The sequence below is a fragment of the Coturnix japonica genome, chromosome Z (assembly GCF_001577835.2).
Source record: "Coturnix japonica isolate 7356 chromosome Z, Coturnix japonica 2.1, whole genome shotgun sequence".
NCBI classification, from domain to species: Eukaryota; Metazoa; Chordata; class Aves; order Galliformes; family Phasianidae; genus Coturnix; species Coturnix japonica.
The window spans coordinates 5,308,776-5,330,974 of record NC_029547.1 but is presented as its reverse complement, the minus strand read 5'-3'; the positions used below and the strand labels follow the sequence as shown (position 1 = coordinate 5,330,974).

Here is a 22,199-nt window from a genome sequence, read left to right as displayed (position 1 = left end):
AGTTAAGCACTGAATTTCTTATAAGTTTTTATCTCTCCTAGATTTAAGGAATTTACAGTAAATTTAAATAAACAACACTTTAACACTTTCTAGTAGGAAAAAAAGAAAAAAGTGGAAAAAGCAATAAAACAAAACATTACAGTTTTCTGTCCTTTTTCTTCCACCAAAATATTCTGCCTCTACAAAATTCTAGCAGCAGAATTTGACCACATAAAACCTTCCTTTTTTTGAGAAATCAAAAGACAAAATACTTGCTGAGTTTCATTTATATCCCAGCTCCAGCTAGTACTCCAGGTAAAAAATAGTATGAAATACAAAATACAAAGCTATAAAATGTAGAAAATGTATTTGAACTAATACTTCTTTCAATGATGAGATAAAAATATGTAGGTTACTCTGAAAGTAATGTCTCCTATTTATTTTCATGGAAATTACAACAGCTACAAACAGTGCAATAAAACTTTTTGACTCCACTACAAAACAAGACAGTATTTTTTGACATAGCCAGAATCATTATCTATGCATTTTTGACAGCTATAAGCAAGAACATTCATGCAGTGTTCATAAAAATCTGCATCAGCAGAGGTGACCCACTGTTGCTGTCACTGGTGTTGAAACACACCGCTGTCAGACCACTAACATCTGCCTCTGATATTGTAGGTCATCATAACAAAATAGAAAACATTACTTTCAAAGCAGCCCTTGTGTTTAGAAATCTCACAACTTCCATACCTGCTTGTCATTTCTCAGGGAAACATCAGATAGGTAGAAGACATTCTCTCTACAAGGCTGGAGTTTGCAATTTAGATTAATTTTTCACTTTGTTTTCAGTAACACTGTTGAGGATGTATGTCTACAATGTGGAGAGGTTTTAGAAGAAAGTAATGGAGAGCATAGAAATATGTCTTTGATGGTGGAGAGGGATATGAAAGCACTTTCAAGTCTTACCCTTCAGAAGGTGGAAATAATCCCTTCTTCCTGGGACATGGGACAAGAAGTTGCTCATTTAAATTGCTGTAACAGGAATATGATTTACAAGTAAAGAAACATTTCAGTGATGAGACTCACTAGGGGCTAGAACATGAATTCATAGAGATATGATGGAGTTTCCAGCCCTGAAAGACTTGCAGAAAAGATCTAGACAATTGTTAACTCACAGTATTAGAGGTAGGGTCAAATTTGGCACATGCCTGGGACACAAAGACAGCCTGATTCACTTGACATCTCTTTGAGCCCTGTTCTGTGATCATATGAAGAACTATTTGGAGATAAATGCACAAAGGTGAGCGCTAACAATATGTATTCAATGTCATTCACTTCCTAAACTTTGTATGTCCCACAGCAATTATCTTTCATCTTTTCATACCTTAGCTTTATAAAATAGTACAAATTCCCTATTTTGTCAGTCCCTAGAAACAGTATCTTAAAGACTGTCCAATAGTGTTGTGACAGAAGCTTTAGAAGAGTCAGTAAAGCTATAGTAGTGACAGCCATTGTGTCTACTGAACCTGAAAATAGGCTTCTTTTTCCCAGTCATGAACAGATAAAGCAGTATAAATAAATATTAAATTTGATGTATGGATAACAAATTTTGTCTTTTTAAAAGAAAGGAAAAACAAGAAACCCTCACAAATTTAGAAAAGAGATTTTGACAATTTATAAAGTGGGTTAATTCTTTAATTACTTCTATGAAACAAGCTACCTGTGTATATTGAACAAATACAACAATTATTGATGCTAGTGGCTATATTTCACTAATTTCAGAGTTGTGCTGTTATGGTTACTTCTCTCTTCGACCAATAACTTTTTGAAATATCTTAGACTTATTCTTAAACCATTATTTTCTGGGAGCCTGGACCAATTGGAAGCCGGTTTAGAACCCTAAACAATACTTTTTGTATTACATTTCTTCAAAAGGTTTGTTTACTTCTCTATCATAGTCGCTTCCGTACTGTGACCAGTAGGTACCTTTCACTGAAGTCCAGAACTTGTGTGTAGTGTGTAGTTATGTAATATCTTACACTGAGTCTTAGTGAACAAGGTGAGCGTGCTGTATGAATATATGTATTATTTGGGTTTTAGTTTGGAAAGACAGTAAAGTGAAACTGATATTTGTTAGACATGTGAGTTCTCTCTGTTATTACTGGAATACTGGCTACATAAAGGTATATGAAAGTTTAATGATTGAGACTTCCAAAACTTGGGAAAAAAAAGAATGGAAACAGGACACTTTCTATGTTATCAAAAATACAGCCATATTCATTATTTAGAAGAATGTAACTCAGACACTGAGTCACCACATTAAGATGGAGATTAAGTAACAACTCTGCCATTAAAGTACCCCTAGAGATTCACTGTAATTCTGAATCCCTCCTTCCACCCTTTCTCCCCACATATACAGAGGAAAATATCTGTAAACAGATTTTGTTTACTTAAAAAACTAACTTGTGAATTTCAAGTCAAGTTCATTTTAAGAGGACCCCAAAATATTTGCATCTTTAATGAAATGTCTTCTAATATTTATGGGGAAAACATCAAAACTGATACCTATGACTGTAAATGGATTAAACTTAGGTGCCTGTAATGTAAGACATTTCAAGAAAAAGGACTGAACAAGTAAATAAATAAATAAACACCCACCCAAACCATAAAGATCAGCTTTATCAAATCAGACCATCCTCTTATCCTTTTTCTACCTGTCTCCAGACAGTACGTTTACACAGCCTCAAAAAAATTAGTGACAACAGAATTTTTTAAGAGAGATGATATCTTTGCTTGCACTTCCCTGAAAAGTCATTATTCTGCAGTCATTTCTTCTGTTACCATTTTGAAACCACATGAAATATCTTCTGTGCCCACATATAAATGTCTGTTTCAATCAGTAGCATCATGATGTACTGAGTAGGGCTCCAGAAACAGAATTTCTATTCATTTAGTTAGTAAGATTTACATTGGTTTGGACAAAAGGTGGTCTAGCAGTGGTCACGACTGCAGTATCAATTACCAGAAAATAAATAGGCAGTAGGTAGAAGGACATACATGACCCTTTGCAGAGGGACAGATGTGTAGATACATATGTATGTGAACTGGTTATTAACCTGAGATATGTCCAGCTGATGAAAAACAATAGAGACAGAGGTAAGAATTTATGCTCACAGCCTGGTTCTCACTTAATGTTGCTATATGATATTTAAGTGATCTTTTATAAATTATTATTATATATATATTATATATATATAATTATATATATATAAATTATATATAATAATAATAATAATAATAATAATAATAATAATAATAATAAAATTTCTCCCTATTAATCCCCTCCCTTTTCTCAGATTGTAGAAGAGTCCATTACTTCAGATTTAGTTTTTATTTCTGTTTTATTTCCTTTTTAATCTTCCTTTCAAGCAATGAAGACAACCCATTGTCTCCTGCTACATTATATACTGCACCTAGCACTGTGAAGACGTGGTATTATCAGGGGATTCTAGACATTACTGAAAGGCAAATTATGATAATTACATCGCAGCTGCTCAGCTGGTCATTTAGTTTGAAGAAAAAGAAGTTTCTCTCTACTTTCCTCACACTGTATTTCCATCTTTATAGATTTGCAGATGTAAAGAAGAAAGGGAAACAATAATAAAAAGACCTTATGATTGTTTTCTGGAGAGGACAACACTTTTATAAATTCCCCTTGAAGCAGTATTTCTTTTTATAGTATTTTTTTTCTTCTTCGGTGGGACTGCACACATTTCAGGCAAAGGTTGCAGGGGAGGAAGGCAGAGGAACAGAAGCTGATAGCTTTGCAACTAAAAATTATTTAACAATAATAAAAACAATCTGCTGTGCCCTCAAGCACCCATTGCCAGTCAGATGTTTCCTTTCTTGAGAACCGAAGAAAGCATACTCTTGTAGATACTTTTTGGAAGTTACCACCATATAAGTGATTTCAGAATTATTTATGTAAGCAAGCAGAATTTAATTCCTTGGCTCCTGATAGCATAGAGACAAGGCAGGAATTTGCGTACTGTTGTTAAAGCATAGGGTGATAGCAAGGCTGCAGCTGCTTGGCTCCCTCTTAAACAAGCCTCCTAACCAGCCACTATGGAGAACCTTTCACTCTGTTCCCATGGCAACATCTCTATCCTCTGGTGTCCATGTTGTCTCTAATGCTTTCCACTCCTTAGATTCCTTGGCACCTGCCTCCAGTGCTAGGTCTTGTCAAACCTTATTAGACTGAGAATCCATTTCTACTGCACTAGTGGGAAAAGAAAGCAGACAAATTTAGTTCACCTGAGATCTCTTTCAAATCCCCGTAAAGTCAATTTCTCAAGTTTCTAACTAAGAGGTGAACTTGCCTAGGGCAAAGACCTGCTCATGCAAACACGCAAATACACAAAATCTCCCTGCTTGTCATGTACTTCTGTAAACTACACATGATAATACTTTCTTGTGCACACAGACTGACATAGATGCTCTTACTTTTTGTTTTTAACAAGAAAATAGCAAAAAAATGTGCATTTTACTACCAAAGAAAAAGTCATACAAAAAATTTACTACCTAGTTAGCACATTAGCTCATTACAGGCTTCCTTGAACAGACACAGCTATAAAAACTACTTATCCATTTCCTATATTGACGTGTGGAAACTGTTTTAGAGGTGTTGAAGTGATTTCAGGTTTACAATACAGAGCACTGTTGCTGATGCTAAATTTTACTTTGTTTAGTTCTTTTCACACACATTCACTCTTCTGCACTCATGGTATCTCCTATAATATCATTATGTCTGTCTAAACACAGATAAAACTTTATTGATATAGTAGGGAAACAAAAAGCTCATTCCTAACAAATATATATGCTTACTGACTAGGAGAAACAGTGTTCTGAGTGTACCTGGATATGGTTATGTCCCATGATCTCAACCATCATATTCAAATGCCTATGCATGTATAAAACATCTTGATTTGCTGGAATGATCTACATGCGGGTATCTGTAAAGCATCTTTGATCAGTGTGTTTTACTATTTGGGGTATATCTATTTTGACTTTGTTCCCCAAGCTGACTTTATCAATTAACATGAAGTTTAGAGTGAATTTAAGTGTTTTAGAGAGAAAAGTGATTACTTTGACTTCCATCTGTATTTAATGTTATGTACTGATGACTTTCTTCAGTCATCAGAACAAGTCCTGTCTAGTACTCTCTAATCTAAATAAGTCATCTAGGTTCTTNNNNGTCCTGGTCCCGTGACTTATCATTAACCCTGTTGTTCTCTGGGATACATAGTCTTCTTCTATGAGCTGAACATTCAATAAATTATCCACACTTTACATGATGTTATGATGTGGAATACTGATACTGATAGCAAAATTACAAAACCATGACAATTTGACAGGCTAGAAGGAAGGAACGCTACACAGAGCGACCTGAACAGGCTTGACAGGTGGGTCCATGCCAACTTCATGAAGTTCAACAAGGCCAAATGCCAAAGGCAAATGCATCTGGGTTGGGACAGTCCCGAGCACTGATGCAGTTTGAGTGGAGAATGACTTGAAAGCTGCCTTGAGAAGGCGGCTTTGGGCATGTTGATTGATGAAAGATTAAACATGAGCAAGCAACGTGCTCCTGCAGCCCAGAATGCCAACCATATGCAAGGTTGCATCAAGAGAAGCATGACCAGTAGGTTGAGGGAGGTGATTCTGTGCTTCTGCTCCGCTTTTGTGAGACCTGACCAGGAGTACTGCATCCAGTTTTGGAGACCCCAAGACAAGAGGGACATGAAGATGTTGGAGCAGGTCCAGAAGAGGTCCACAGAGAAAACTGGAGGGCTGGGCTACCATTCTATGATTCTATGGTTCTATTATATGTAAGTTACAAACCCAAAAATGAATTCAGGGCAAAATAGGCATACACTTCATTTTCTGTCGAACAAACTGATCTAGTTCTGGATGTCTCTGTTCACTGCAGGGTAGCTGAACTAGATGACCTTCAGAGGTTCCTTCTAATTCCAAAGATTCTATGATTCTATGATTGTATTTGGAGGAAATGCAAATACTATTCTCTTCAGGTTACTTTCCACTGTACAGCATTCTTAAAGAAAGGAATACATCACTTTTCTCTTTTAATATCCTCCCCTAAGTTTTTTGAGCAAATAGTAGCTCATTATAACTGGATCCTCACTGGATTTGCTAGTACATTGCCTTTTCACATAGTCAAACAATAAATAGCTCTTGCTCTGTCAAACCAAATATATTTAGTTAAAGATCTTCCTATCTTTTGAAGTTGTCTACACTCCTACATGTTTACATGAAACTATTCAAGATGCAGAACAGTATTCATGGAAGAAATATACTTTCATCAAGATTTTACTACAAGATAGCCTGTTCTACTAGTTGTGAGTTTAAGTAGCATTGTTAGGAAAAAAAAAATCATGTAAGAGAAAAAGATTTTTTGTTTTAGTTGTTCACAATTTTGTACTCCCCTTTACATTCCCAAGCCATATTAGGGAATAGATGATTATTCAGGAATGAAGACTAGTGTCTACAGATACTCTTAATATGTAGTAGTTACTCAAAGTTGTAGTGACATATAAAAATATAAAAATATCTGCCTAATCTGACCACGTTTCAACTTTTGCCATTGGAAAAGTAGTCAGGAAGAATGTCAGGCAGTGTAATGCCTAATTTTTCTCATGTGTCAGTTTTTGCATAAATTCATGCTTTGCATTGGACATGGTTAAAAATGATTAGTTTACTTTATTCTGTCCACAGCAAAGGTTAAAGGAAAATTTTAATGTTTGATGAGAGGGCAGCATAAATGAATCTGACAATCATACTCATGACATGACATTAGAGAGGCCTGTAGTCAATAACTTCTTTGAGATTCCTTTCAGTGAGGAGTCACTCAATCTCCTTCACAACTTTTGTCAGAGACTAGCTCCATGAAACTGATCAATTGGACATAACCCTGCACAGGGCTATCATCTCCATTCACAGATTCTCTCCAAATTCTTCTGCCATCACTGAGTTTAGAGGCTGACAATTAAGCTCAAGTCTTAAGAGTGTATTTCATCCATTAATGCAGAGGGCCAATATTACTTCTGTCAGATTTTGTACGCCAGACTGCAGTTATTAAGGCGTCACTACACCCTTTTGTAAACGTCAGAAATCTCTACTTAAGTGGACTTTCAATCTTACAATCTTATTTCCTTTCAGGGAACATTAATAAAGTAACAACAACAACAAAATACTACACTGCTTTCTATTTCACTCATAACTTCAATGGAACTCACAGTACTTGGGTTTCACACTTAACTAATTAAAATTAATCATCAAAGAAAGCCAAGGATCCTGTTTACTCACAAAACTCAGTAGCTATATAAATATCTTAGTTTGGGGTATTTGTTTGTTCCTTTTACTTTAATTGGAAGACTTGGTTCATCCCATTTCTCTGGTGCATCCTAGGACAATCCACGTTTCAGCTTATCTAGTTGTAGCAATTATGTACTTTAAAGATAAATGGATAAAATCACAGTAGTATCAAGCAATTCAATTTCTCCTTAACACATAAATAGAACAGCAAACAAAATCAAATGTAAGGAATTGTGATTGTTTCTCTCTGATGTTTTCTGATAGTTTTTTAGTTTTTCAAAGCTTCCCAATGGGTAGCAATTTGTCTGGGAACCCCAAATTAATCTGTGTGTCCCCAGACTTTAAGCTTTAGTATTAGGAAGGCAGTCTATTGATTACTAACATAAAGTACTCATTTTTGCTGGGGGGGGAGAGGGGGTGAAGCAAATCAACAACAAATTAACATGCAGGGTTTTTGTTTGATTGTTTGTTTGTTTTTAAATCACATTTTCTTCTGAAATGGAGTTGTGAATTTCAGACAGTATTGAGCTGTGTGAAGCCAGAGAAAGAGTTCTTCCTAATCATATTCTGTCCTGTTATCTCAGTCTCTGTTCATCATGATAACCTGAGACCACAACATTCTTATGTTAGTTGAGTTTAGAGGTGATGTTCCTTTCATCAGAAAAGTTTTAATCCCTGAAGAATAAGAGTTCCCTCAAAAATAGTCCAGGCAGAAAGATGGATAACCTTGATAACTGAAAATTCAACCTTGCAAAAATTCATCTGCTCAAAAATAAGATGTAATTTGGACAGGCACTTGTTAATTCCATTCAGATCACTGCCAATGATCTTTAGGAGACTATAGTGCATTTAACAAACAGAAGTTGTAAATTTCACATTCAACATTAAGCAGCAACAATAACAAATTTAGCTAAAATTTGGAATTAAAAAAAATGTTAAACAGTAAAACAAAGATTATCTATTTTTTGTTTGGTTGCTTTTTAGTTTTTTATATGTATATATATATATACCCATTTAGTAATAGAAATAATAGGCTTTATATTATTATTAATATTATTCTCCCTTTTCATCTTAAACTCAGTTATTATAGGTGAAATCCAGATATTTCTTTCAATTTTTTACTACTGTCATACTAAAAAAATAATTCTTTATTCTCCTTTGCCCATTTTGCATTTTGTATCCTCTTGCAGGTTTTGTTCTAAAGCACAGCAGAAGGGCTGTGACTGAACTGACATATAGAGATGCATTTCAAAATCCATTTCAACTTCTCATCTATCATCGTGGTTAAAACTGATTTCTGTTGTAATCTTGTAAATAGTTATATATAAGTACATGGAAAAAGTGAAACAGGACCTTCTGGCAGAGTGATCGGTAGATGTCAGTTCATGCTACTTGGTGCTCTTGGTAGGCTTAATTGCTAACTTGAAACTTTGAATGGGATTTAGCAGTTTCCTAACAAAATTAGGTATAGGATCTGGAAAAAGGGTCCTGGATCTGAAATCTCACTGAAAATATAACAAATCCAAGACTCTATTAAAACTTTTTAAATCCAAAAGAAAAAATACAGCATGGAAAACAACAACTCTAAGGGTTTAGGTGAAACTGGATATGAATGCTAACAATATAAAAGTAACCTTTAGATATTTCTTCCCTTATTAGCAACTTTGTCGGCTTTAACTGGAAATCCCGCAATACTTCAGGTATCCCATAAGAGACTCTGTATCTCATAGAAGCACGAGAAACACATAACTTGTCTGTTAATTTGCCTTCAGATAGTAAACCAAAAAATATGGCAAAAAGGAAAGTTATGGAGACACATATTTGGTTAAATTCATTCAGATGCTAACACAGTCGCTAAAGAGAAGTGTTTCAAATTGTCTTCTATAAACTTCTGTAGAAGATGTGCATGTACACCTGGTCTGTAGCAACTGAAGAAGAAATTTCAGAGATGCTTCAGCTCACATATCTGAAGCATCTTTTTAAAAGCTGGCATCTCCATGGCCAAAAGAAAAGTCACATGGCCATCCTACACTAAATATTGAACATTTACACAGTGAAGTCTAGGTGAGATTAAAAACATATTTGACTTCCTTGATTCACTTACCTAAAATCCATGTCACCTTATAAATTAATTCAGTTAGTATTTTTCTTACCTCCACAATCTAAATTAGTGTTTGGCATTATTAAAAAACAACTGTTACATAGCTGCACCTTGTCACCGACATTTGAAAACTCACTGACAAATCTGGACATCTCTTTAACAAGGGCATGCTTACCTTGGATTGTTAGGAAGCATTGTAACAGAGCATGCTAAGATGCTTGAATAAAGTATGCTTCTCCAAAGAACATTATTATTATCATTACAGTAATATTTAATATTACTACTAATCCTAATTCTAAAATTAACAGTGCAGTAAGAAGAACTGAAATACTAAGTTGAATAATAACAATAATAATAGCAAAAATAATAGCAATGATCAATGCATATCGTAATAGTAATGCTGTGAATAACTGCTGACAGCTGTAACTAAAGAAGTCAAAGAATAGTAGTAGCTATAACAGAACAAAGGTAGAACTAAACAAATTCAGATGTTAAGTGCTATTGAATATTAATTCTCATTGGGAGAAATACTTAATAGAAGACAAACACGTGAGCTTTGGCATATGAACAAGTTTTTGTGAACAAGTTGGCAAAGTTAGGAAGATTTGTTCAATTCTTTGTTAGCTGTAATTGTATTTTGTTATTCAAATATCCAAGGTCTGGGTCAGCCATATTAAAGACAATCACCAAGATTTTAGAGCATTTTAGTATCCATTGAGATGGATGTCATTGTACAAATGCAGTGTATCATTACTATTATTGCTGCACATTACAAATATTGTTTGTCTGGAATGCTTTCTGACACTCATGCAATCACTGATGTTCTCAGTAATGGGAAAAACAATTAGTTTTCAGTCATTTTCCTTCCTGAGAGTGCTATGTGCTAAATTACATCCCTCATTCTTCAATGAAGACATTCTGTAAGACTTAATATTTCTGTTGCAAGAATTTCAGACAATAAGGGTGGATTCATTCCTCTTGCTTGCTGTCTGCATCATTGTTTTTAGAAGCTGTAATCACACTGCAAGCATGTAGGTCTGAAAGCAGTCTCTGATGATTTTCCAAAGCCCCTGCTGTTGTCCTAGGGACTCAGATATGTGAAACTCAGCAAGGGGCCTCAGGAAAAGCTAGTGACAATGTGACCTGGATGTCTTTCTAAAAGACTACCTCTAACACAGTCCAGGCCTGATGCAAGAATTATTTGGCAATTGTTGTTGTTGTTACTTAGAAGGTCAGATTGGAAACAAACTGTTGGCTTTTTGAGCTGTAACAAAATATGTCTAACTATTTGACTACAGTCTCTGACAGCAAGAAATGCCAAGAGGACATTTTAAGAGAGAAAACAAGCACATAATTATGGAGGAAGAAACATGTGCTTTTTACCAATAAGCATTCAATGTTTATCTGAAGTTTATGTGGAATCTAAATATCACAGAGGTTCAGAAATTTTCAGTGCTGCTCTTCCTGACATCGGAAGTTTGTACATAAGGTAGCTTCCAGTGTCCTTCAAGCCCAGCTGAGAAGCTAGGAGATGGTGAAGATTTGTAAACTTCTGCTAGAGTTTCAATTACTTTTAGGGCTGTAAATGTGGGCTGTAAATCTGAACTGAACTTCTCTAATCATGGGCCAAAATACAAGGCCTAGCTCCAGTTACAATGCATGGAGGTAGATCTGGAAAACTGTGTAGAACTTTCTTTATATGAATAAACATGCAGTAACTCTTTATCAGATAAATAGCAGCCTCAATAACTTAAGAGTACTGAGTATGGAAGAAAAACAACAAAAATTTACTGAGAAAGGAAGAGTTGTTTCTTTGTTTGACCTTTTAACAAAGCGTATGTCCTGAAGGTATTTTCTAGATGTACTGTGTTGACGTAAAATTACTATTAGATATAAAAAATGCATTTACCTTCAGATTCAGATGCTACCAGAAACAAGGGGAGGTTGTTACATTCTGATGAATCTTAAAGTAAAAATAATAAAGAATAAATAATACTATTTTTAAATATCATGAATATACAGCATTTAGATCAAGTTTCAGATGTTCTAGGTGTTACTTGCTGAATACTCTGAGATTTGTAATTCTAATACTTCAGGTTAGCTAAGTTAGAGTTGCAGTTTGGGGTATAGCAGCTCTTTCAGTTAACCCAAATAAACACGGAAATGGTAATGCCTTCACAGTAGAGATGAGTTTCTGGAATCAGGAGTTCTGTGTTGTTTGTATAGTCATCTACATAAAAGTATTTGTTCTTCCACAGAAAGACAAAAGTAAAACCTAATATCTGTAGCCACCTGATCACCTAGAGAATTGGAGAACTTGCTGTTATAACTAAATTAAGTGAAACAAAGCTGTAGATCAAAACGAGTTCAGACAGGTGAAGCCTGGCAGTGAGTCCCTACAAACCAAGCACAAAGCCTGAGGCTTGATACTGGCAATGGTGATTGGGTATTATGGGATAACAACATCATCAGTCACTTTCAGTCATAGCCTTCTTTTGTTAAAAACAATGTAACTTTCAAAAGAAATTTCAGTACATCTTGTTGGACATAATGGAATTATACTGGTAAAAGGGAAGTAGATTTTCTATTAAAGCCCTAATCAAACATGGTTAATCTGTGTTGAGTATCTTAGGCACTCTACAGCTGCCTATCCTACTTGCAGATTAAGCTGGTTATTCAGCATTGCGACAGATATTCAGGCCTTGTTTCTGCTTCAAAAAGCTTACTGTCTAAGTTTAGATACATGACATGGAAATGAGAAATGACAAGTGAACAAAAGAAACAGCAGGGGAGAGAGAGAGCACAAAAGGATAAGTTCTGCAGAATTACCATAGTTTCTCGAAGGCATGTTTAATCTCACCTAAATTTAGTTATCAAAGTTGTATGTCTGGTATCAGCAAATATAAGACTATTTCTATGTGTGGTCAGTGGAGCTAACTGGATGCCTTATTGGATGGATTATTTAATTTATAAATTTATTTTAAGATGAATGAGTGACTTTCTGGATGTCACTGTCTGTATTCTCCAGCAATTGAAAAATCCTTGGTTTATCCAGCTCACCTAGTTTCCAGTTTCTACAGTGTTTTTCTACAAAATTTTTGTAAGACCCATAGGCTAGCTAAGTAATGATGATAAAGTAACAAGACAATGATAAGGAATTACTGTAGTGAAAGATTGTGCAGCTTCATTTTGTACCACAAGGCATTTTAGAACTGTTTTAAAGAGTGACAAAGATTGATACCATTCTCCTCTCTTAATACACTTAAATTTAGCACACTCTCTGCCATAGGTCTTCTATGGTGAGATTCTTCTTGCTTCAAAACAGTGTTCAGCAAGGAAGCTCTCACAAATGCACAGTTGTTAACGTGAACAGATGAAAGAGGAAGAAGGCTTCATGCTTCTAACTAGGAATGCAGCCACTCTGTAAACTATTTTAATAAAAACTAAATAAATAAGTAAACAAACAAATGCATCTTTTATGTTAATCCCATTAAAATCCAGCAGTAAACAACTCCATAGCCTTGGCACAATGTGGATATTCAGACCTCACAGTCCTCAACAAGACTAAATTTTCTGCACATGTAGCTGAATTTTCAAATCATACAATCATAGAACTGCTTGAGTTGGAAGGGACCTTTGAAGGTTGTCTAGTCCAACTCCCCTGTATCAAGTCAAAATCTCTCTTCTTCTAGTTTGAAACTGTTCCATCCTGTTCTATCACAATGGATCTTCCTAAAGAAACTTTCCTCAGTCGCCCCCTTTTTAGACACTGAAAGACCACTATCAGGTCTCCTTGGAGCCTTCCCTTCTCCAGGCTCAACAGTCCCAGTTCTCTCAGCCTGTTTTCATTTCATTTGGATCTTTTTTGTGGTCCTGCTCAGGATGTGCTCTGCTTGATTGAGTAGCCTCTATTAGACTAGAATCATGAGGTTTACTTTGTTCCCTCTGTTTTAGTCTCTCTTATCTACAGGCTTTCAGCTTGCTCATGGCCATTTTTCTCCAACAGCAATTCACACTCTGTTCCTTACTTGATGAAGAGGACAATGCTTCCTCCCCTCATTCCTCCCTCAAATGTGCCTTATGAGCAGCTTGTAGCCATAGATAGCCGCACTTGTGTGCTGCCCACAGGTTTTCACTGAAAACTACATTATGGTTTTCATGGGGTATGGTGGCTTCCAACTCCTCCTCTTTACTTCCCAAGGTGTGTGCACTAGTGTAGAGGCACATCAGCTGGGTAACTAGCCTTGTTGTCCTCTTGGAGGATAATGCCTTCGTTCCTTTGAACTATTTCGCTTTAGTTTCCTTACTGCCTTCTTCTATTGCCTCAGTTGTTCAAGGCTAATTGTCATAAGATTTCAGGTGTTCTGCAGTGTTGCCAGCACATCTCAGGCCAGTAGTATGAGTTCCTCTGCTAGCATCCTGTACCTCTATCTGTCATATACAACTAATATCTACACTGGCAATGAGAGGATACAGCCTGCCTTCAGACTTGTGCATTCCATTCTTTTATGATCAATTAACTTTCAGCAATGACAGAATATGCTTTTCCTCAGTTTCTTCTCCTTTTTGGATTCCTTGAATTTTTTTTTAACGCTTTTTGTCATGTAGTCTCACCACAATGCTGAGTAGATTGTTCACCTGCTTGTTCACACAAACATTCTCACTTTTGCCACACAGTGACAGTGAAGGGATCAGGCACTCTGTGCAACTGGAGGCCTGAAAGGCTGTATGTTGGCCTGAGAGATAAGTCTGGGTAGCTGCAACCATTCTGATGTGTGTAGACTTCACTGTTGGGTGGATACCATGACTAGGGTCTCTATTCTTGAAGGGTGAGAATCTTGCAGAGGATGACCCTATACTTTAAGGGTGATAATCACCTATTGAACTTGCCCCTGTGCTGCGGGTTGCTTGGCTTCCCCACATGCCTTGCCTGCATGTTCAGCCTGCCCTTATTGCCTGCTAGACCTGGTCACCATATACCCTAGGGATAAAATTTTTATGAGTGGAGGTTTGGCTGCCATCACTCATGGTCCCACCTGCACTGGATCAGAGCCATCTCTCCTCAGGGATTCTGCACTTCCTTCTCTGTGGGTGCTGGGGCTCCCTCTCTCTTCCTGCCATTCTGACTTTGTGATTTTTACCATGGAAAGGTCCCCTGGATCAATCCTCAGTTTTAGAGCTAATCCCCTCAAAGTCTACCTATTAATTTCTTCCATGCTAAATAGTATGGCTAGCAATGCCAGAAATCCAGAAAATTAAGACTCTGCATGTGATTGTTGAATTAAATCTGATTTCACAGGCAGAAGGGGAAGAAAATGGAATTTCAGTTGTACTTCTAGCCCTTTTATTAGAACAGTTGCTGACTAAATAAATGGGACAGTTCAAAGTTGTTCAAAAATTTAGAAATGAAAAAAAATATCATGTTTTTGACTGTTAGTCTGGAAGATAACTTATGATTAGGAGGAAAAATATTAGGAGCCTATTTGGAATGCTTATCTTAGATGCCAAACTTAAATTCTGCAGCCCTTAAAAAACAGACATCTGACAAGTATTCAGAATACTTGGCTAAGACATTTGCTTCTTCTGATAGAACACATAAGAAGCATGGTCTTTTCTATGCCCCTGAATACTGTAAAGGAAGATACCAATGGGCACTACTACGCGTTGGAATGCAGAAGGCTACATTTTTATTGTACTTATTGCAGGAAAGATGTATATATATATATATATATATATATATAAATATGTATTTAAAAATACATTATTACATATTATATATATGTAATATGTAACATATATATACGTATTTAAAAAAAAAAAAAAGAGGTCTGGGACTGACACTGAATCTAGACGGTAGAAATACAGTCTATAGTGACTTCAGAATAGAGGAATGTCTTCCAACGTAAGTCTTTGATCTGCGGCTAAAACATCTTTCTTCTGTAAATGTCACGACTTTTTAGTCTGTAAATACTACCTACACTGGCTGTAAAGATGAGTTTTAAAACGGACATATTTAATGCTTCTTTCTAACATAGGGAGTTTCCTGTCATCTAAGGTACTTTTTTTTTTTTTTTTTTAGTAAGTGTGAAGCAGTATTTCACCAAGAGCTTTTAAGTATTGTATGTGTTTCTCTGTCTGTACAGGTGAACTTACCAGCATTCACTTTAGTAACTGAATCTAGAAATGTTCTGGACAATAAGCAGCTTGAGATCTACATAAGCACTCTTCCTCCGAGACTGTACAAATTTAGAGACATTTGGTAAAGCACTCTTTTAAACTTTGTTGCATATATCCAACTCACATACATTAGGATACTCGTAGTATGGACCGTAGGTCATTTAAAATGCGAAGAGCAAGACGTATCCTCTCCATTTTAGACATTATTTAATAGAATCACAGAATTACTCAGGTTGGTAAAACCTTATAAATCATCAAGTCCAACCACAGCTTAACCACAGTAACCTAACTCTAACAACCCTCTGCTAAATCATATCTCTGAGCACATCCAAATGGCTTTTAAACACATCCAGGGACGGTAACTCAACCATCTCCCTGGGTAGCCTATTCCAATGCTAAACAGCCTTTTCTGTAAAGATGTTTTCCCAAATATCCAACGTAAACTACCCTGGTACAACTTGAGGCCATTTACCCTCATCCTGTCACCTGTCAACAGTGAGAAGAGACCAACCCGACTTTTCCTGCAATCACCTTTCAGGTATACGAAGAGAGCAATAACATTTCCCCTCACCTTCCTCTTCCCCAGGCTAAACAGCCTCAGTTCTTTCAGTCTCTCCTCATGGGGCATATTCTCCAAGCCCTTCACAAGCCTTGCTGCCCTTCTTTGGACCTGCTTCAGCACCTCAATGTCCTTCCTGTACCAAGGTAACTAAAACTAAACACAGTACTCCAGGTGAGGCCCCACCAATGCCGAATACAGGGGCAGGATGACTCCTCTAGTCCTACTCACCACACCATTCCTGATACAAACCAGGATGCCACTGGCCATTTTGGCCACCTGGGCACACTGCTGGCTCATATTCAGCCACTCTCCATAAGTACACCAAGGTCCCTTTCCATCAGACAGCTTTCCAGCCACTCCTCCCTGAGACTGTAAAGTAGCCTGGGATTATTGTAACCAAAATGCAGGACCCAACATTTGGCCCTATTGAAACTCATGCCATTAACACTTGCCTATCAATCCAATCTATCCTTCTGTAGTGCCTTTCTCCCCTCAGGCAGGTCAACACTCCCTCCCAAATGGGTGTCATCTGCAAAGTTACTAAGGATGTACTCAATCCCCTCATGAAGATGATTAATAAAAATGTTAAAAAGAAGCAGCCCCAGTACTGAGACCTGGGGGACACTGCTCATGGCCAGACACTGTATTTCACTCCACTGACCACAATTATTTGGGCCCAGCCATCCAGCCAGAGTTTCATCCTCATTTGGGGCTGGAGCTCAACAGGTCAACACATCAGAAATAACACAAAGTGCATCTGGAAGACGTGTCTCAAAGCCCAGAAAATCCAACTCTCTGACCTTGGCACAACTCACCAACCAAGAGCCAGGCCTTGACAACTTGGCTGATCTGAGCATGCAGGTGGGGGCCAGACAGTGGACCACAAGTGTTCATTTCCACTGCAGGTCCATGTAGAGAACAGCACCAATCAGCAGGCGTGAATCAATTCATTCACAAGCTGCACAATGACTCTGTTCTTTACATGATAAAGAAACACACAGAGATTCCTGACCAAAAAGTTGGGAGTTAATAACGACCAAAGAGGTTCCTGTTCCTACGCCTCATCCTCTCACCCCAACTCCTGGGTGATGCCCACAGGCTTCAAGTCAGCTCTCAAATCCATTGAACTCCAGTCACAGAACTCCATCAAAAAGGATGTGACACTTACATACATTTTGCATCAGAAACAGTGACGCCAGCAGGAGCAGAGAGGTGACTGTCCCCCTGTACTCAGCACTGGTGAGGCCACAACTCGAATTCTGTTTCCAGTTTGTGGCCCCTCACTGCAAAAAAGACACTGAGGCATTGGAACGTGTTCAAAGAAGGGCAACAAAGCTGGTGAGGGGTCTGGAGCACAATGGGGCCATATGAGGAGAGGCTGCAGGAGCTGGGAATGCTCAGCCTGGAGAAGAGCTGTCAGAATGTAGGCCACGGCCTAGGCCTGGGTGGGGCCTGCAGGCCTCAATGCGACCCAGCCGAGGTGGGCAGTTAAAGCGGGTCCCCGTGAGGCTCTAGGCTGCCCCGTGGGGCTCGCGGTCGGGACCGAGGGCGGCTGCAGGAAGCGCTGATGTAAGCGAGGGCGGGGATCCCGTTGGGCTTTGTTAAGGCTGGGCTGGGAGGCGTTCATGGTAGGATCCGCTCGTAGCGAGTTTCGTTGTGGGCTTAGTGGGAAACATCCCACCTGTCTGCTGTATCCAGAGCATCAGGTTGTAAGAGGAAAGCCATGTAGGTGTCGCACCTCGAGTACTGTGTTCAGTTTTGGGCCCCTCACTGCAAGAAAGACATTGAGGCCCTGTAACGCGTTCACAGGAGGGCTACGAAGCTGGTGAGGGGTCTGGAGCACAGGCCTTATGAGGAGAGGATGAGGGAGCTGGGATTGTTCAGCCTGGAGAAGAGGAGGCTCAGGGGAGACCTTCCAGCTCTCTAGAACTTCCTGAAGGGAGGTTGTAGTAAGCTGTAGGTCAGCCTCTTCTCTCGTGTAATCGGTGATAGAACTAGAGGGAATGGATTTAAGCTGCGCCAGGGGAGATTCAGGCTGAACATTAGGAAATATTACTTCTCAGAAAGGGTAGTCAGGCAATGGAATGTACTGCTCAGGCAGGTGGTGGAGTCACCAACCATGGGAGTGTTCAAGAAACGTCTGGATGTTGTGTTGATGAATATGATTTAGCTGGGAAGTATTGGGAATGGTTGGACTAGATGATCTTCTAGGTCTTTTCCAACCTTGATAATTCTGTGATTCTCAGGGGAGACCTTCTTGCTCTCTAGAACTTCCTGAAGGGAGGTTGTAGTGAGCTGGGGATTGGCCTCTTCTCTCGTGTCATTACTGATAGGACTTGAGGGAATGGTTTCAAGCTGCGGCAGGGGAGATTCAGGCTGGACATCAGGAAATATTTCTTCTCAGAAACAGTGGCCAGGCACTGGAATGGACTGCCCAGGGAGGTGGTGGAGTCACCGACCCTGGCGGTGTTCAAGGAATGACTGGATGTTGTGCTGAGGGACATGGTTTAGTGGAAGCTATTGGTAATAGGAGAACGGTTGGACTGGATGATCAAAGGTCTTTTCCAACCCTGGTGATTCTATGATTCATATGCTAAGAAGCAAGCAGAGGCTCTTTTGTTAAATCTTTCAATATAGAGAAAAGTTTATATCCGCTTCCCCCGTCAACAGAAACAAGGTACCAGCTTTCCAAGCCCACTCGCCATACAGTACGCGGACAACGCACACGTAAAGGAGCACGCACATCACCTCCAGCATAACTCAAGCCCACAGCACACCTTCAGATTTCTGTGGATTTCTAGCGTTTTATACTGATGCAGCCTCGCTACAGCTCCATGGGTGTCACACAAGGACTGCAAGACCTCTTTCTCCGCAAACCCCACCTGCAGGCCTTGGTCAATGAGGATTGCCACCTGCCCTCCTGAGCAAAAACAAGCACTAAGAACGAGAGTAAAGCACACTGGATTCGCCCTGGCCTGGCCCAAGCCCCAGTCCTACCAGGGAAACCCCGGATGGACACCAGCAAACAAGAAGTGGACCGGATCCAGTCCCAAGCAAGCACATAGCCTCCCCAGGAAGCTCTTGGCCATCAGCTCCGTCGTCGCCTTTCCTTTCCTTCTCACCTCAATCCCAAAGTGGTTTCCACATCTGCCAGCACGTCTTACCTGACACCTCATCACACGGTGCTTCAACAGCACCAAATTTGCTTCCGGGGCCCTCCTTCAACTCACTGTGCTAACACTCATGATTCAAATTACACAGAAATCCTAGCAGAAGTTCTCGGGGAGAACTGCATCTAACATTCATCCTTCTACAAGCAAACAGGCCCAACACGTGATCGTGAAAATGCTTTCATCAAAATGAAGCAGAGATGGAACAGCAGTACAGACTTACTTGGTGTGCACGTTTGAAGCCATTCGAGAACCTAGTCATTCTTGATGCAGGACCCCTGACTTCTGGTAAAAGCTGAACGGTCCCCACAACACCTGGTTCCACCAGAGCTGCCACCATCCTTAACAGCCAGCCTTCTTGCAGTCACCTGGCCCAAACATCCCTTTTGCTCTACACTTGATTCCTGCAAGAGGAGGGAGGCTGGCACGCAAACCATCCTTCCAACACCCCATCCCAGCAGCAAGGGATCACAGCACTGGCACAGCTGAAACAAAATGGGTGTGCGAGTTTCCTGTTAGCACTCAGTGTGAACAAATCTACCACTGAGCAACACCGTGAGCCCCCACTCACCTCAGCACAGGTCAACCTGTAACCCCAGCCTTCCCCTATCCATGTGCACACGTACACCCATGCGCCACCCTGCCTGTTTTGCACACCCCCATGCACACACTGCATCTTATGCCCTCCTTTGCATTCACAGACGTGTGCAAACCATCCCTGGGAACATGTATGTGCCTACACCTACCACAAACATCCCTTTGTGTGCACCTGTATGCAACCCAACTCCTCAGCACACGCACACGTTTGTGCCACCCTGTCCACGCACTCACCATGTGCCCTCCAGCATCACTGCTGCCTCCTTTCGTACTGGACCTGCAGATGCTTCAGAGCTCATTAGCATGGACTTCCTTCCTCCCCTCAGCAGCTGCTCCTGCACTCACCTTCATTCCTACTAAGATACCGGCCGCTTCCAGCACCAGCTGACCTGCAAGATGGAGAAAGGAAAGCAGGGATTCATGCAAACACAGAAGCCCAGGGCTGCATCACCACCACTTAAGGCAGCCTTGGGTAGTCAGCTGCAACTACAGCCTTTGGCAGCATGGAAACAGGCACCATCAATTAAGTGTGACCTCCAAAGTCACTGCCACCATCAGAAATAGGCACTGAAATTGCTCACTTCACTGCAGCTGGTTACCTCCAAATTCTTTTGCTTTTGGGAAATGATGGACATGGAATTAAAGGACTCCAGAAAAATGACATCTACTTTCCTGCAGGTTGTTAAGCTTGCAAGGAGGACTTGAGCAAGAAAAGCTTCTCAACTCCTTGTAAGGCACTAAGTGATGGGATGTTTTCCCATACCTGCAGAAATCCTGACCTCTGCCACAGGTGGGTGAGTGACACAAAACCTGTGTCCTTGGTTCCTAGCCTTACCTTCTCATGCCGTTCATCTTCCTCTGCAGCTCCTGCTCTGAAGAGTCTTCTTATGTTCCCACGTGACAGGTAGAAAACGAAGACACGGCCCCTGCCACCAAGGTCAGCTCTGCAGCACACGTTACCTGAGGAGCACTTGGCTACTCATGCAAACTGCACAGTGCAAGGAAGATTGTTGCATGTTGCACTTCTTCTTCTCCTGGCTCAGAAATTAGTTTTCCTACCTAGTAAATGAACCAAAAAAAAAAAAAAAAACCACAACACCAAACATACAAAATCCAGCAGAGGAGGCAGGAAAGCAGCGTGGCTGAACCTGCTGGTTACAGGGAGCAATAAGAAGGAAATGGAGAAACAGCGGAAACAGAGATATCCAGCCCACTCGCTTTGGCAGCCTACTACAGTGGAATGACAGCATCAGTGGGGAAAGTAAAAGCAACTTACACTACTCAGCCAGACTTTTTCAAGGCCTTCAATATTAAGTTTCATGATAGCGCTCAACATGAACAAATCTACCACTGAGCAACACCCTGAGCCCCCACTCACCTCAGCAGAGGTCAGCCTGTAACCCCAGCCTTCCGCCTATCCATGTGCACACACACACACGTGTGCCACTCTCCCCCTTTTGCACACCCACGTGCACGCGCCGCATCGTGTGTCCTCATTTGCATTCACAGACGTGTGCAAACCATCCCTGGGAACACGTATGTGCCTACACCTACCACAAACATCCCTTTGTGTGCACCTGTATGCAACCCAACTCCTCAGCACACCCCTGTGCAAGCACACATTTTTGCCACTGCGTCCACGCACTATCCATGTGCTCACACACACTCACGTGTCTGCTTCCCTTAGAGCAGCCCTGTGTGCACACACACAGACACATGTGTAAAACCTTCCTTTCACTCCCACAAAAGTGCGCCGCACACGACCGGTACCAAAGGTTCTTTTGCACAACTCCAACAAATCTGTACACCCTGTGCATGCACATATATGTGCATGCTCATCCTTGCACACATACCCACAGACCTACACACACCTGAGCAACACCACTGGTTTGTACACTCATGGACACAAATGTGTGTACAACACCATCCATGCACAAATACACACACACACACACACACACAAACTCATGGAACCCCACTGCTTTGCACAATCCTGTGCACACTCACGTGTGTCATGCACTGATTTCCCAGCCAGTCCTCATGGGGTCTCTTACTTAGGACAGGAGTGCAGGGGAGCAGCCAGAAGCTGTTTGCATTCCCTGCTGTCTGCTGGGCAGCTTTGCTGGAGATGCTTGGGTTGCTTTGCTTTTCCTTGGGAGGTGGGAAGGAGCTTTGGGTTGGAGGCACATCCCGTGCCAGAGCATCTCGATGGCACGTGTGG

At 40.0% G+C, this 22,199-nt stretch overlaps 1 long non-coding RNA gene across 1 annotated transcript; it reads right to left on the bottom strand.

Annotated features, from left to right (window-relative positions):
- Window positions 1–20,203: 20,203 nt before the first annotated feature.
- LOC107305754 lies at window positions 20,204–22,199 on the bottom strand. The gene is made up of 3 exons (XR_004305574.1): window positions 22,033–22,199; window positions 20,814–21,037; window positions 20,204–20,367 (listed from the first exon to the last, which is right to left on the bottom strand). It is a non-coding gene; the product is annotated as an uncharacterized LOC107305754 (long non-coding RNA).